General features: G+C 49.5%; 1 long non-coding RNA gene across 3 annotated transcripts; it reads left to right on the top strand.

The window, feature by feature from the left end:
* The first annotated feature begins 2,295 nt into the window (after positions 1–2,295).
* LOC127057954 (uncharacterized) lies at positions 2,296–4,207 on the top strand. 3 transcript variants are annotated; one of them, XR_007776245.1, is made up of 4 exons: positions 2,296–2,840; positions 2,902–2,962; positions 3,084–3,204; positions 3,477–3,520. It is a non-coding gene; the product is annotated as an uncharacterized LOC127057954 (long non-coding RNA). The 3 variants fall into 3 exon arrangements; XR_007776246.1 differs by lacking the exons at positions 3,084–3,204; positions 3,477–3,520 and adding an exon at positions 4,070–4,207 and having other exon boundaries at positions 2,902–3,022; XR_007776244.1 differs by lacking the exon at positions 3,084–3,204 and having other exon boundaries at positions 2,902–3,022.
* Positions 4,208–11,960: the final 7,753 nt, after the last annotated feature.

Raw genomic sequence — 11,960 nt, 5'->3', positions numbered from 1 at the left:
TTCTCTGAGCTTTGGAGAAGTAGTTTCTACTTTCTAGTCTTCTGTTTCTAAGTGTAAGGACAAAGAGATCAGATAGTAAGTTATATGGTTTCTTTTCTTTGGTATTTGCATGAATATAAGTGCTGGAGTGCTTTGATTTGTATTCTTTTTGAATAAGGCTGTTTATTCAATATTCTTTTAAGCAATCGACCCTGTATTGTATCATCTTAATACAGAGAGCCCATTTGTATGTATTTTTCTTTCTTTTTATATAAAGCTTTCTTTTAAGACCGGTTGAAGTTTTTCTTTACTTCAGGGAAATTGAGTCTGTACTCACCAGGGAATTGGTGGGAGGAAGAAAAAGGGGAGATCTGTGTGTTGGATTGTTAGCCTGATTTTGCATTCCCTCTGGGGGAATAGGAAAGTACTTTTTGTTTCCAGGATTGGGAACAGAGAGGGAGATTCACTCTGTTTGGATTCACAGAGCTTGTGTCTGTGTATCTCTCCAGGAGCACCTGGAGGGGGGAAGGGAAAAAGGATTATTTCCCTTTGTTGTGAGACTCAAGGGATTTGGGTCTTGGGGTCCCCAGGGAAGGTTTTTCAGGGGGACCAGAGTGCCCCAAAACACTCTAATTTTTTGGGTGGTGGCAGCAAGTACCAGGTCCAAGCTGGTAACTAAGCTTGGAGGTTTTCATGCTAACCCCCATATTTTGGACGCTAAGGTCCAAATCTGGGACTAAGGTTATGATATGGTGTAGCAGCGGGTGGGATATAGACAGAATCCAGAAGCCAGTAGGAATATTATATTTTTCTTTTCTCTGCTAAGGGCTTTTTAGCAGAGAGAGAAACAGTTGGTTTTAAAAGGGAACCAGAGATAATTTTTTTTTTCTGCTCTCTCTGGCAGTTTGTGGCTTGCATGTTAAGCAAGAAGCCATTACCAGACTGTTAAGGGTCTTTTGTCATGCAATAGCCCTCCCATTAGGAGGCAAGTTCCAGCACTATATGAATGCAAATAAAGTGGTTTTTCAGGTTTACTTAACATTGAAAATTAGCTAAAGGCACTGTTGCTAGGCAGACTTCAGGAGGCAACAGAGAACCTGCAGTTCAGAAGATAAACACCGGAGGGCACCCCAACACAAGAAAACAGGAACCATGACTTCTAAGGCAAAAATTGAGGCGGAAGGACAAATCAAAGAAGCTGAACCCAGGCGAGAGATGGAAAAACACAAACAGGAACTGGAAAAAACAACAAAAAGAGAATGAAGAGAAGGAAAAACAGAGAAAACATGAACTGGAGTTGGCAAAAGCTGGGCTGCATGTGCCAGCCAACCCTAACAACCCGGTGCCCATTATTGCTCCACAGCACAGGAAATTTCCCACCGCTGCCACCATATCATAACCTTAGTCCCAGATTTGGACCTTAGCGTCCAAAATATGGGGGTTAGCATGAAAACCTCCAAGCTTAGTTACCAGCTTGGACCTGGTACTTGTGGGGGTTAGCATGAAAACCTCCAAGCTTAGTTACCAGCTTGGACCTGGTACTTGCTGCCACCACCCAAAAAATTAGAGTGTTTTGGGGCACTCTGGTCCCCCTGAAAAACCTTCCCTGGGGACCCCAAGACCCAAATCCCTTGAGTCTCACAACAAAGGGAAATAATCCTTTTTCCCTTCCCCCCTCCAGGTGCTCCTGGAGAGATACACAGACACAAGCTCTGTGAATCCAAACAGAGTGAATCTCCCTCTCTGTTCCCAATCCTGGAAACAAAAAGTACTTTCCTATTCCCCCAGAGGGAATGCAAAATCAGGCTAGCAATCCAACACACAGATCTCCCCTTTTTCTTCCTCCCACCAATTCCCTGGTGAGTACAGACTCAATTTCCCTGAAGTAAAGAAAAACTTCAACCGGTCTTAAAAGAAAGCTTTATATAAAAAGAAAGAAAAATACATACAAATGGGCTCTCTGTATTAAGATGATACAATACAGGGTCGATTGCTTAAAAGAATATTGAATAAACAGCCTTATTCAAAAAGAATACAAATCAAAGCACTCCAGCACTTATATTCATGCAAATACCAAAGAAAAGAAACCATATAACTTACTATCTGATCTCTTTGTCCTTACACTTAGAAACAGAAGACTAGAAAGTAGAAACTACTTCTCCAAAGCTCAGAGAAAGCAGGCAGACAGACAAAGACTCAGACACAAAATTCCCTCCACCCAAAGTTGAAAAAATCCGGTTTCCTGATTGGTCCTCTGGTCAGGTGCTTCAGGTGAAAGAGACATTAACCCTTAGCTATCTGTTTATGACAGGGTCCGGGCTGGGGAGGCTGAAGCTGCTGGTCAGGAGCGGGGGTCGGGGGTGCGGCTCTAATGGACACTCTGTGGAACTGGAGACTGAATTTCCCTGAGTTTGTCCTGAGCTTTTAGGCAAGAAAAGGCCTGTTTGCACCTCTCACCTTGTGTCTGGTTTGTGGCTCTTGCTGCTGGTTCCAGCCTGTGGGGAGAGCCCTGACTTGGCTGGGGGGTAAGATCCCAGGGCTGAGGGTGCTGGTTCTGAGCCTGCAGGAGGCAGGATCTCCAAGAGCCTCCACCGCCTGCCCTTCAACTGATGGGATGCCCCCCCTTCCATTTTCTGCACTGTGGGGTTCTCCCACAGCTTCTATTGACTGAGCCCACAGTGTCAGAGAGGGAGACTCTCCCGCCCCGCCCCCCCAGAGCCTGCAGCCCCACCAAGCAGGGGGTGCTAGGAGCGAGTGCCCCTCCCCCAGCCCAGGCCCCTCCAGCCCCCGCCCAGCAGGGGGTGCTAGGAGCGAGTGCCCCTCCCCCAGCCCAGGCCCCTCCAGCCCCCACCCAGCAGGGGGTCCTAGGACTGAGTGCCCCTCCCCCCAGCCCGGGACCCTCCAGCCCCCGCCCAGCAGGAGGTGCTAGGACTGAGTGCCCCTCCCCCCAGCCCAGGCCCCTCCAGCCCCCGCCCAGCAGGGGGTGCTAGGAGCGAGTGCCCCTCCCCCAGCCCAGGCCCCTCCAGCCCCCACCCAGCAGGGGGTCCTAGGACTGAGTGCCCCTCCCCCCAGCCCGGGACCCTCCAGCCCCTGCCCAGCAGGAGGTGCTAGGACTGAGTGCCCCTCCCCCCAGCCCAGGCCCCTCCAGCCCCCGCCCAGCAGGGGGTGCTAGGAGGGAGTGCCCCTCCCCCAGCCCAGGCCCCTCCAGCCCCCGCCCAGCAGGAGGTGCTAGGACTGAGTGCCCCTCCCCCAGCCCAGGCCCCTCCAGCCCCCGCCCAGCAGGAGGTGCTAGGACTGAGTGCCCCTCCCCACAGCCCAGGCCCATCCAGCCCCCACCTAGCAGGGGGTCCTAGGAGGGAGTGCCCCTCCTCCAGCCCCCGCCTAGCAGGGGATCCTAGGAGGGAGTGCCCCTCCTGCAACCCCTGCCCAGCAGGGGGTCGTAGGAGTGAGTGCCCCTCCCCCCAACCCAGGACCCTCCAGCCCCCGCCCAGCAGAAGGTGCTAGGAGCGAGTGCCCCTCCCCCCAGCCCAGGCCCCTCCAGCCCCTGCCTAGCAGGGGGTCCTAGGAGTGAGTGCCCCTCCCCCCAGCCCAGGACCCTCCAGCCCCCGCCTAGCAGGGGGTGCTAGGAGGGAGTGCCCCTCCTCCAGCCTCCGCCCAGCAGGGGGTGCTAGGACTGAGTGCCCCTCCACCCAGCCCAGGCCCCTCCAGCCCCCGCCCAGCAGGGGGTGCTAGGAGCGAGTGCCCCTCCCCCAGCCCAGGCCCCTCCAGCCCCCGCCCAGCAGGGGGTGCTAGGAGTGAGGGCCCCTCTCCCCCAGCCCAGGCCCATCCATCCCCCGCCTAGCAGGGGGTGCTAGGAGTGAGGGCCCCTCCCCCCCAGCCCAGGCCCATCCAGCCCCCGCCCAGCAGAGGGTGCTAGGAGCGAGTGCCCCTCCCCCAGCCCAGCCCCTCCAGCCCCTGCCTAGCAGGGGGTGCTAGGAGGGAGTGCCCCTCCCCCCAGCCCAGGCCCCTCCAGCCCCCGCCTAGCAGGGGGTGCTAGGAGGGAGTGCCCCTCCCCCCAGCCCAGGCCCCTCCAGCCCCCGCCCAGCAGGAGGTCCTAGGAGTAAGTGCCCCTCCCCCCAGCCCAGGACCCTCCAGCCCCCGCCCAGCAGGGGGTGCTAGGAGCGAGTGCCCCTCCCCCAGCCCAGGCCCCTCCAGCCCCCACCCAGCAGGGGGTGCTAAGAGGGAGTGCCCCTCCTCCAGCCCCCGTGCAACAGGGGGTGCTAGGAGCGAGTGCCCCTCCCCCCAGCCCAGGCTCCTCCAGCCCCCACCCAGCAGGGGGTGCTAGGAGCGAGTGCCCCTCCCCCCAGCCCAGGCCCCTCCAGCCCCCGCCCAGCAGGGGGCACTAAGGACTGAGTGGTTCTCCCCACTGTTCCTGGCTGTTGTGAGCAGTGGGGGAAGGTTGGAAAGGGGAGGGTTGTGATGGTTCTTTACTAGACCTCTCCCTGCCCCTTGTTCCGGGCCCCATTGCCCCTCAGGCGGAGCTGTCTGGCCGGACTGGGTCCCCCCAGGAAGCAGTGCAGTCTGCGCTCTAAGCAACTGCTCATCTCCATTTGAGACCCAAACTCCAGTTCCACTAATCGCCACGGCCAGGCTGACAGCCCCTAACTGGCAGAGCATTATAGTGTCTGCCTTGTCAACCTGTTTTCCCTGGCAGCTGCCTCGGAGGGACGGAGCAGAACAGATAAAGCTGAGGTGTGTTAAAGAGGGATAGTGGAGACCGGGAGGGGAGGGAGAGCAGCCACTGCACTTTCCCCTGGTCACAGCACAGATACCACGGGGCACCCAAGAGAATTGACAGTCAGCAAAAGGGAATATTTTAGAGAATGCACATGCAGTCTGTGGAACTCACTGCCACTAGAATAAGAGCTGGGTAGGGTTAAAAAAGAATCCCATTTTTCTATGGAGAATGAGAACGGTACAAAGAAGCAACCTGGCTGCCTCCTGCAGGGCAGGCGCCAAGCCCAGCTGCTGTACCCGGCTGGGGGATGACATGTCAGGGCAGGCTCCTGTGCCTCCCCCAGAGGCAGTCAGTGCTAAGGAACAAGCTGCTTGAGGACACAGGGCTGCTCCAGGCTAGCAATCTCGCTGCCGTCACTGCTGCTTCTCTGGCCTGGCTGTGGGGCTGTGGGAATGGCTCTGAATGTGGTCCGCGCCTCAGCTCCTGGCCCCTGCTGGGTGCCCTCAGGAGCAGCCTCCTGAGCATCTCTGGTTGCTATGGGGCGAGTGTCATTACACAGTGCGGCACTGGGGCTGTAGAACTGCCCTGGCCTCCCCCAGGGCTAATTACTGCAAGGGGAGGGTGGGGCCAGGGGGTTGCTTGCAGCTGCCTCTGATGGTGCTGAGCACAGCTCCCTGCCCATGGGGCATGCAGGAGGCTGTGCTCTGCCGTGTTTGTCTCCGTTCCTGGCACACAGCAGGGCTGGCTGCTCTCAGTGCCCAGAACAGCCAGTGGCAAGGCCTTCCCCGCAGCAGCTGCCCCCTCTGGTTGGACCCCGTCCCTGCCAAGCTGGGCCCCACGCACTGGCAATACACCTTGCGGGCTGCTTGCCAGAGGACCCTTGCCCCAGGACTGTGAGCTTGGAGCACCAGGAGACCTGGCATGTACCAAACTGAAGGCCATGGGATGGGAGCTCAGTGACGGGGCTGTGCAGTGGCCTTGGGGTATGGGATGGTCCTGGGTACAATGCCAGGCTCAGGCTTGTGTGATGTTATGAAGATAATATAATATCTCATTGAAAGATGACAGGGCCAGAAAGAGTTAATTAACTCACCTCACCGACTGACCTGACCCATGGGTGAACCTTAAGGCCTGGTTAGGAAGTTATGCAAAAGAACAGAGCTTTGAAATGCAAGTCTGCATTGTTAGAGATCTCAAGGGTAGATGTTTGCTCAGGTCTTGGGATGCCAGCAAACAAATCTTGTCTATTGCTATACTTTTAGTTCAAAGATCAAAAAAGAAATATTAACATTTAAGATGATACTTGAGTGAAATAGTATTATTGTGTATGTGTCTCTTTGCAGGTTGTAGTAATCTGTATCTGAACTGTTTAATGGATAAATTACCCTGTGCTAATTGGCAGAATGTTTGGGAGAAGGAGTTAAGCCTATTGTTTTCTCAGGCCGAAAGGCTGCTGGAAATGTATAAGAACCCTGGGACACGATCCTGCTTTATCTCAGATCTGCTTTGGGTTTCAAGAGGGGGAAACCTTAAGCCACAAGGATTGAGATCCCCAGTCGCTGACTGGAGCCACCCTGAATATGGAAATTGGATTATAACCTATGGACTATTTCTAAAAGGACTTTTGGCAACTACAAGATCACCTCTACTATGTATCTGAACCTCAAGAATTGAATTCAAATCTGTCTGTATATTGATTTTTTAAACCAACACTCTCTCTCTCTTCTTTTTTAATAAATTTTAGCTTAGTTAATAAGAATTGGCTGTAGCATGTATTTTGGTTAAGATCTAAGTTATAATTGGACCTGGGTATGTGGCTGATCCTTTGGGATTGGAAGAACCTTTTCTTTTGTATAATGAGATAAGATTTTCAGGAATCATCATCATATCTGACAGGTGTGTCTGGATGGAGGCCTAAGGCTGGGTACTTTAAGGGAACTGTGTAGTTTGAACTCTGAGTAACCAGTGAGGTACTGCAGAAGCTGTTTTGTGCTGGCTTGGTAAATTTAAGTATTGGAGTAACTACAAGCAATTGGGGTTTGTCTGCCCTGTTTTGTTTGCAGTTCACCCTGATTGAGTGACTTCAGCTGGCTTCCATGGGCAGCACCATCACAGTGGCGTAGTTGTGCTTGGATCCACAGAACCAGGTCAATTAAGCTTTGGGTCAGAACCCCACATTATCCAAATTTTAATTTTGGTATTGAGAGTTTGGTTAGTTAAAGAGCAGTTGCAATGGATGAGCAGAGAGCATTTGAGGGTCTTGACAAAAAGGCCCTTGAAGATTTGTGTTCAGAAAAGAGGATAAGCTTTAGAAAGAAGGCTATAAATCAAGAACAGAGCTGTTAATGGCCAGTGATCAGGAGGCAGGAGCACAGCCCTTACCTGATACTGCAGAAGCAATTGGAATGCAAGAGGCAGCAAATAAACTGAGGGACAGCTTGCAATTGGAACATGAACAAAAACTGGCAGAAATTCAAATGAAAGAGAAGCAGCCTTGGCCCAGCTGGAGAAGGAAGCTGCTGAAGGAGAGGAGAGGGCTCGCAGAGGGCGCATGGAGCTGCTGAGAGAAGGGTTGCCAGACTTAGGCTCCAAGTCGAAAAAGCAATGGAAGAACAGTGGAAACTGTATCCTCTTGAAAGTCCAGTTTATAACTATGGTGATATGTTGTATTACTCTAAGCAGTTTTCTGTATTTAACCCATTATGCTATGACCAGGGGGAGGGGGACTCTAACCTGGTGGAAAATAGCTGTTTGTCTGTGCAAAAAAGCAATTTTGTCTGTGAATGAAGTTTCTGAAAGTCTGTCTACTGTCTCAGAAGTGAATCTGGAATTAGATCAAGACAAGGGAGAGGAGGACAGGGAAAGTTTGGAGGAGCCTAGGCAGCCTTGTGAGCTGATGGCTTTATCTAGTCAGCAGTTTGGGAAGGCAAGGACAGTGGAAAATGAGTGTGCCTATCCCTTACCTGTTACCTGTGTGGAGAAATGTGACAGTGAAGGGAATGTTCCTGAGTCTGTCAGGGGTATTGACTTGCCTATGAAGGGAGCTACCCTCGGTCTCCAAGCAGTTGTCTGTGAACAGCCCTGTGTGCTGGGACAAGGGAAAATGAAATCCTGAGCTGTGTGTCTGGTGAAGGAGAATGTGTGTCTGGCTTTTCTGTGTGTGTGGAGTGGACAGAAGGTGCCTCTCAGCCTGTGATGGTTGAGAGTAGTGCAGTTGTCTCAGAGTTGGTTCTGGATTCAACTAAAGCCCAGAAGGGAATGGTCCTAAGTTTGTGTCTGCTGAGGAGAATGGCACGGTGACTGGGTTGCATCCAATTAGTGTCATAACAGAATCCCAGAGACCAGACAGTTCTGGTGCTTGTAATTTGCCAGTTGCTAATGTGTGGTTGGAAAAGAGTGTAGCAACTCTGTCTAATCAAGGTGATACCCTAGCCAGGGCACAAGGAGAGCAGAAAGGTGATTTAATTGTTATCTACTAACAGTTTAACAACTTGTAACATGGAGGAAATGATTCCTAAACTTGTGTGTGTTGAGCCTGATAACCTGCAGGTTACCAGTGACTATGAGGAAAATTGCAGAGGGAAGGAGAGTACCTCTAACCTTTTATCTAGTGAGTCTATGAGGTTGCCTGAAAGGGGATTATGTAGGAATCTGCCTGATGGGCCAAAGGTGATCATGGATGTGAGTAAGACCCAGAAAGAGTCTGTTGTGGCTCAGGGAAATGTTCCTTTTAGAGCAAGCCCTGGGTGAAGAAGGTATGAGCAGAATTTCTGTGAGGGGTAAATTGTTGCTTAAAGAGGCTGCTAAGGAAAGAAATCCTGATGGTAATCTGTGTGTGCAAGCAGTTTGGTACAACTGAAGGGTGTGAAAGTGATTTAATCAAGGAAGTTTCAGTTCCTAACAGCCCAGAAATTTTCTGTTGTGACTGGATCCACTGACTTTCCTTTTGAAAGATCCAGTGTGAGTAGCTTTGAAAAGGTCTCAGATGGAGTAAAAGCTGTTAAGAAAGTTGAGCAGCCTTATAACCAAGTGGCTGGGTTTGGCAAGCTTATTGGGAAGACAATGGTGTTGGGACAGGACTGTCTCCATGCCAGTTCTGTAAGTGAGCAGCCTGTGCTTCAGGGTCTGAGGAGAGATTTGGTTACTGGTGTTTCAAAGCAAAACAGTTTTATGGCTGAATGCTTGAGGATGCAGGAAAGAGAAAGCAGACTCTCACCCTCAGACTATTTGGATTTGTGTGGTATCTCTGTAAGACAGAGTCCAGCCTTGAAATGGGTAGCAGCTGAAAATCTAAAAGCTAGTGTCTGTGTTGATGCAAATTACTTGGCTGGCAGGGAGAAGAAGGATTGCTAATAGCTGTTAGCACAGAGAGCCCACCCCATCAGCCAGTGAATTCTGTTAAGCAAGAGAAATCAGGGTTTGATTCTGCAGGACAAGGAGGAAAGAGAAAACTGAATTTTGCAAAGGGAAGCCACAGGTTAACCCTAAAATGCCAAAACTCCAATGGTATTGAGCCAAGGGTGTGGCATGACAAAGATGATTGCAAATGGGACACTTGCAATGAATTTATTGTTAATGCTGATGGTAATGTTTGTAACTACCTCTAACAATGCAGACTTGCATTTCAAAGCTCTATTCATTTACATATCTGTGAGGTGAGTTAATTAACTCTTTCTGGCCCTGTCATCTTTCAATGACGTCACACCCCAGCGCAAAATTGATGCAGGAAGGGATGTCATAAACATCACTGACTGCATCCCCATCCTGAGTTCTGTCTCATTACAGCTTGTACTGGGTTAGAAGCCATATCAATGTATAACAGAAGTGGTTTACCCAACTCATGTTAATAATATGATTGAATCTTTTTATGAACTTAAGGTAAAACTTGGTTAGCACCATAGTGGGTTGGATCTGCTCTTGCAGCATGTTTCTTGTATATTTCGTGTGATCTTGCCAAGAGCCAATTCTAACTACTTTATCTGTACAAGTTCTGGCAAATGTTTGGAACCCAACTATCATCAAATTTAACAATGTAGGTATTATGTTGTTCATAGTACAGGAATTCTGGCATTTAGCCATGGAAGCAATATGATAGTGTGCCTCAGTTTTTCCCTTTTCATACAGCACATTAAATCTGGAATGTCTTTTCTCCTGTGAAAAGTTCTAACACTGTTTACAGGCATTAACAGTGCAACATTAGCATTACAAGGCCTTTCAACATAAGAACACACCTTTATGTTTTACTTTCAACATGTTCAAGGGATTTTTCCAAAAGATTAGGCACATTGTAGATTTTTACAGTTCTTGGGAATAGCAACACATTAATTATAAACATTACCATCAGCAATAACAACAAATTCATTGTAAGCGTCCATCTACAATCATCTTTGTCATGCCACAGCCTTGGCTCAATACCATGGGAGTTTAGGCCCTGTTCTAGCAGTTGAGGTGTGAAAACTGAGAGGAGAAACTCACCTGAACTACTAGAACAGGGCCTCATCCTCCCTGATTGAACTGACCTCATTATCTCTAGCTTGCTTGCTAGCATATATGTACCTGCCCCTGGAAATTTCCATTACATGCATCTGAGGAAGCGGGTATTCACCCACGAAAGCTCATGCTCCAAAACGTCTGTTAGTCTATAAGGTGCCACAGGATTCTTTGAAGTTTAGGAATCATTTCCTCCATGTTACAAGTTGTTAAACTGTCAGTAGGTAACACAATTAAATCACCTTTCTGCTCTCCTTGTGCCCTGGCTAGGGTATCACCTTGATTAGAGAGAGTTGCTACACCCTTTTCCAACCATACATTAGCAACTGGCAAACTACAGGCACCAGAACTGTCTGGACTCTGGGATTCTGTTATGACACTAATTGGATGCAACCCAGTCATGGTGCCATTCTCCTCAGCAGACACAAACTTAGGACCATTCCCTTCTGGGCTTTAGTTGAATCCAGAACCAACTCTGAGACAACTGCACTACTCTCAACCATCACAGGCTGAGAGGCACCTTCTGTGCGTGCCAGAGACACATTCTCCTTCACCAGATACACAGCTCAGGATTTCATTTCCCTTGTCCCAGCACACAGGACTGTTCACAGACAACTGCTTGGAGACCAGGGTAGCTCCCTTCATAGGCAAATCAATACCCCTGACAGACTCAGGCGCATTCCCTTCACTGTCACATTTCTCCACACAGGTAACAGGTAAGGGATAGGGACACTCATTTTCCACTGTCCTTGCCTTCCCAAACTGCTGACTAGATTAAGCCATCAGCTCACAAGGCTGCCTAGGCTCATCCAAACTTTTCTCACCACTCCCAACAGATAAACTGCTGCTCTTTTCACTACACTGAGTTACTTCCAGCAAATCAGTTACCCTTTTCAGGTTCCCGTTTACAAGCTGTACTAGCCACCAATTCATCACCCATCACATATCTACCCTTTTTTTCCCTCAGTCAGGGCTTCAACCTGACGATTTATTTTAATCTGCTCCTGAGAAAAATTTTCCTGACCAATGATATCTTTCTGCTCTTGATCTAAGTCCTGATTCATTCCTGAGACATTAGACAGACATTCAGAAACTTCATTTACAAGCAAACCGCTCTCTTCCTCGGACAGACCTTTGGAGCAACCCTCCCCAGGCAAATCATTGCCCACAATAGACATAGGTTTAAGATCATTCCTGTCCTGTAACTGGTTACATGGACTGAACAAAGCTTTAACATTTTTCCCAATTAAAAGATCCTTAGGCAATAACATCCTTACACCAGCTATAACTTCATGCTGAACACCATTCCATTCGAGGTGGATTCTGGCTAAAGGCACACATACAGTAAACTCATAGGGGACTACAACATTCACACTGTGATTTGATAAATCATCTTCCTCTTTGACCAGATCTGCTTTAACTAGAGTGATGGTAGAAGCCATAATTTGCCCTAAACAGCTTTTACCATTGACTTTTACACTTTCTATGAATTTTTCATTATCAGTTCCATACAGAGCAATGGCACAATTTATGGGGTCACCTTCTACTGAACTCACAGTAACAGAATTGACATAAAAGGTGGCAGTGTGAGGGTACTTTGGTTACACCCAGACAACTGCTGAGAGTTATATAACATACCAACGTTGTTATAAACTGGACTTCTAAGAGGATACAGTTTCTGCTGTTCCTCCCTTGCTTCTTTGACTTGGAGCTGAAGTCTGGCAGTTTCTTGTTGCACCTTGCAAGTCTCCTGTTGCCTCTGTCAAGCTTTTTC

This window comes from Gopherus flavomarginatus, chromosome 9 (assembly GCF_025201925.1).
Source record: "Gopherus flavomarginatus isolate rGopFla2 chromosome 9, rGopFla2.mat.asm, whole genome shotgun sequence".
In the NCBI taxonomy this organism is placed as follows: Eukaryota; Metazoa; Chordata; order Testudines; family Testudinidae; genus Gopherus; species Gopherus flavomarginatus.
This window is presented reverse-complemented; position numbering and strand designations above follow the sequence as displayed.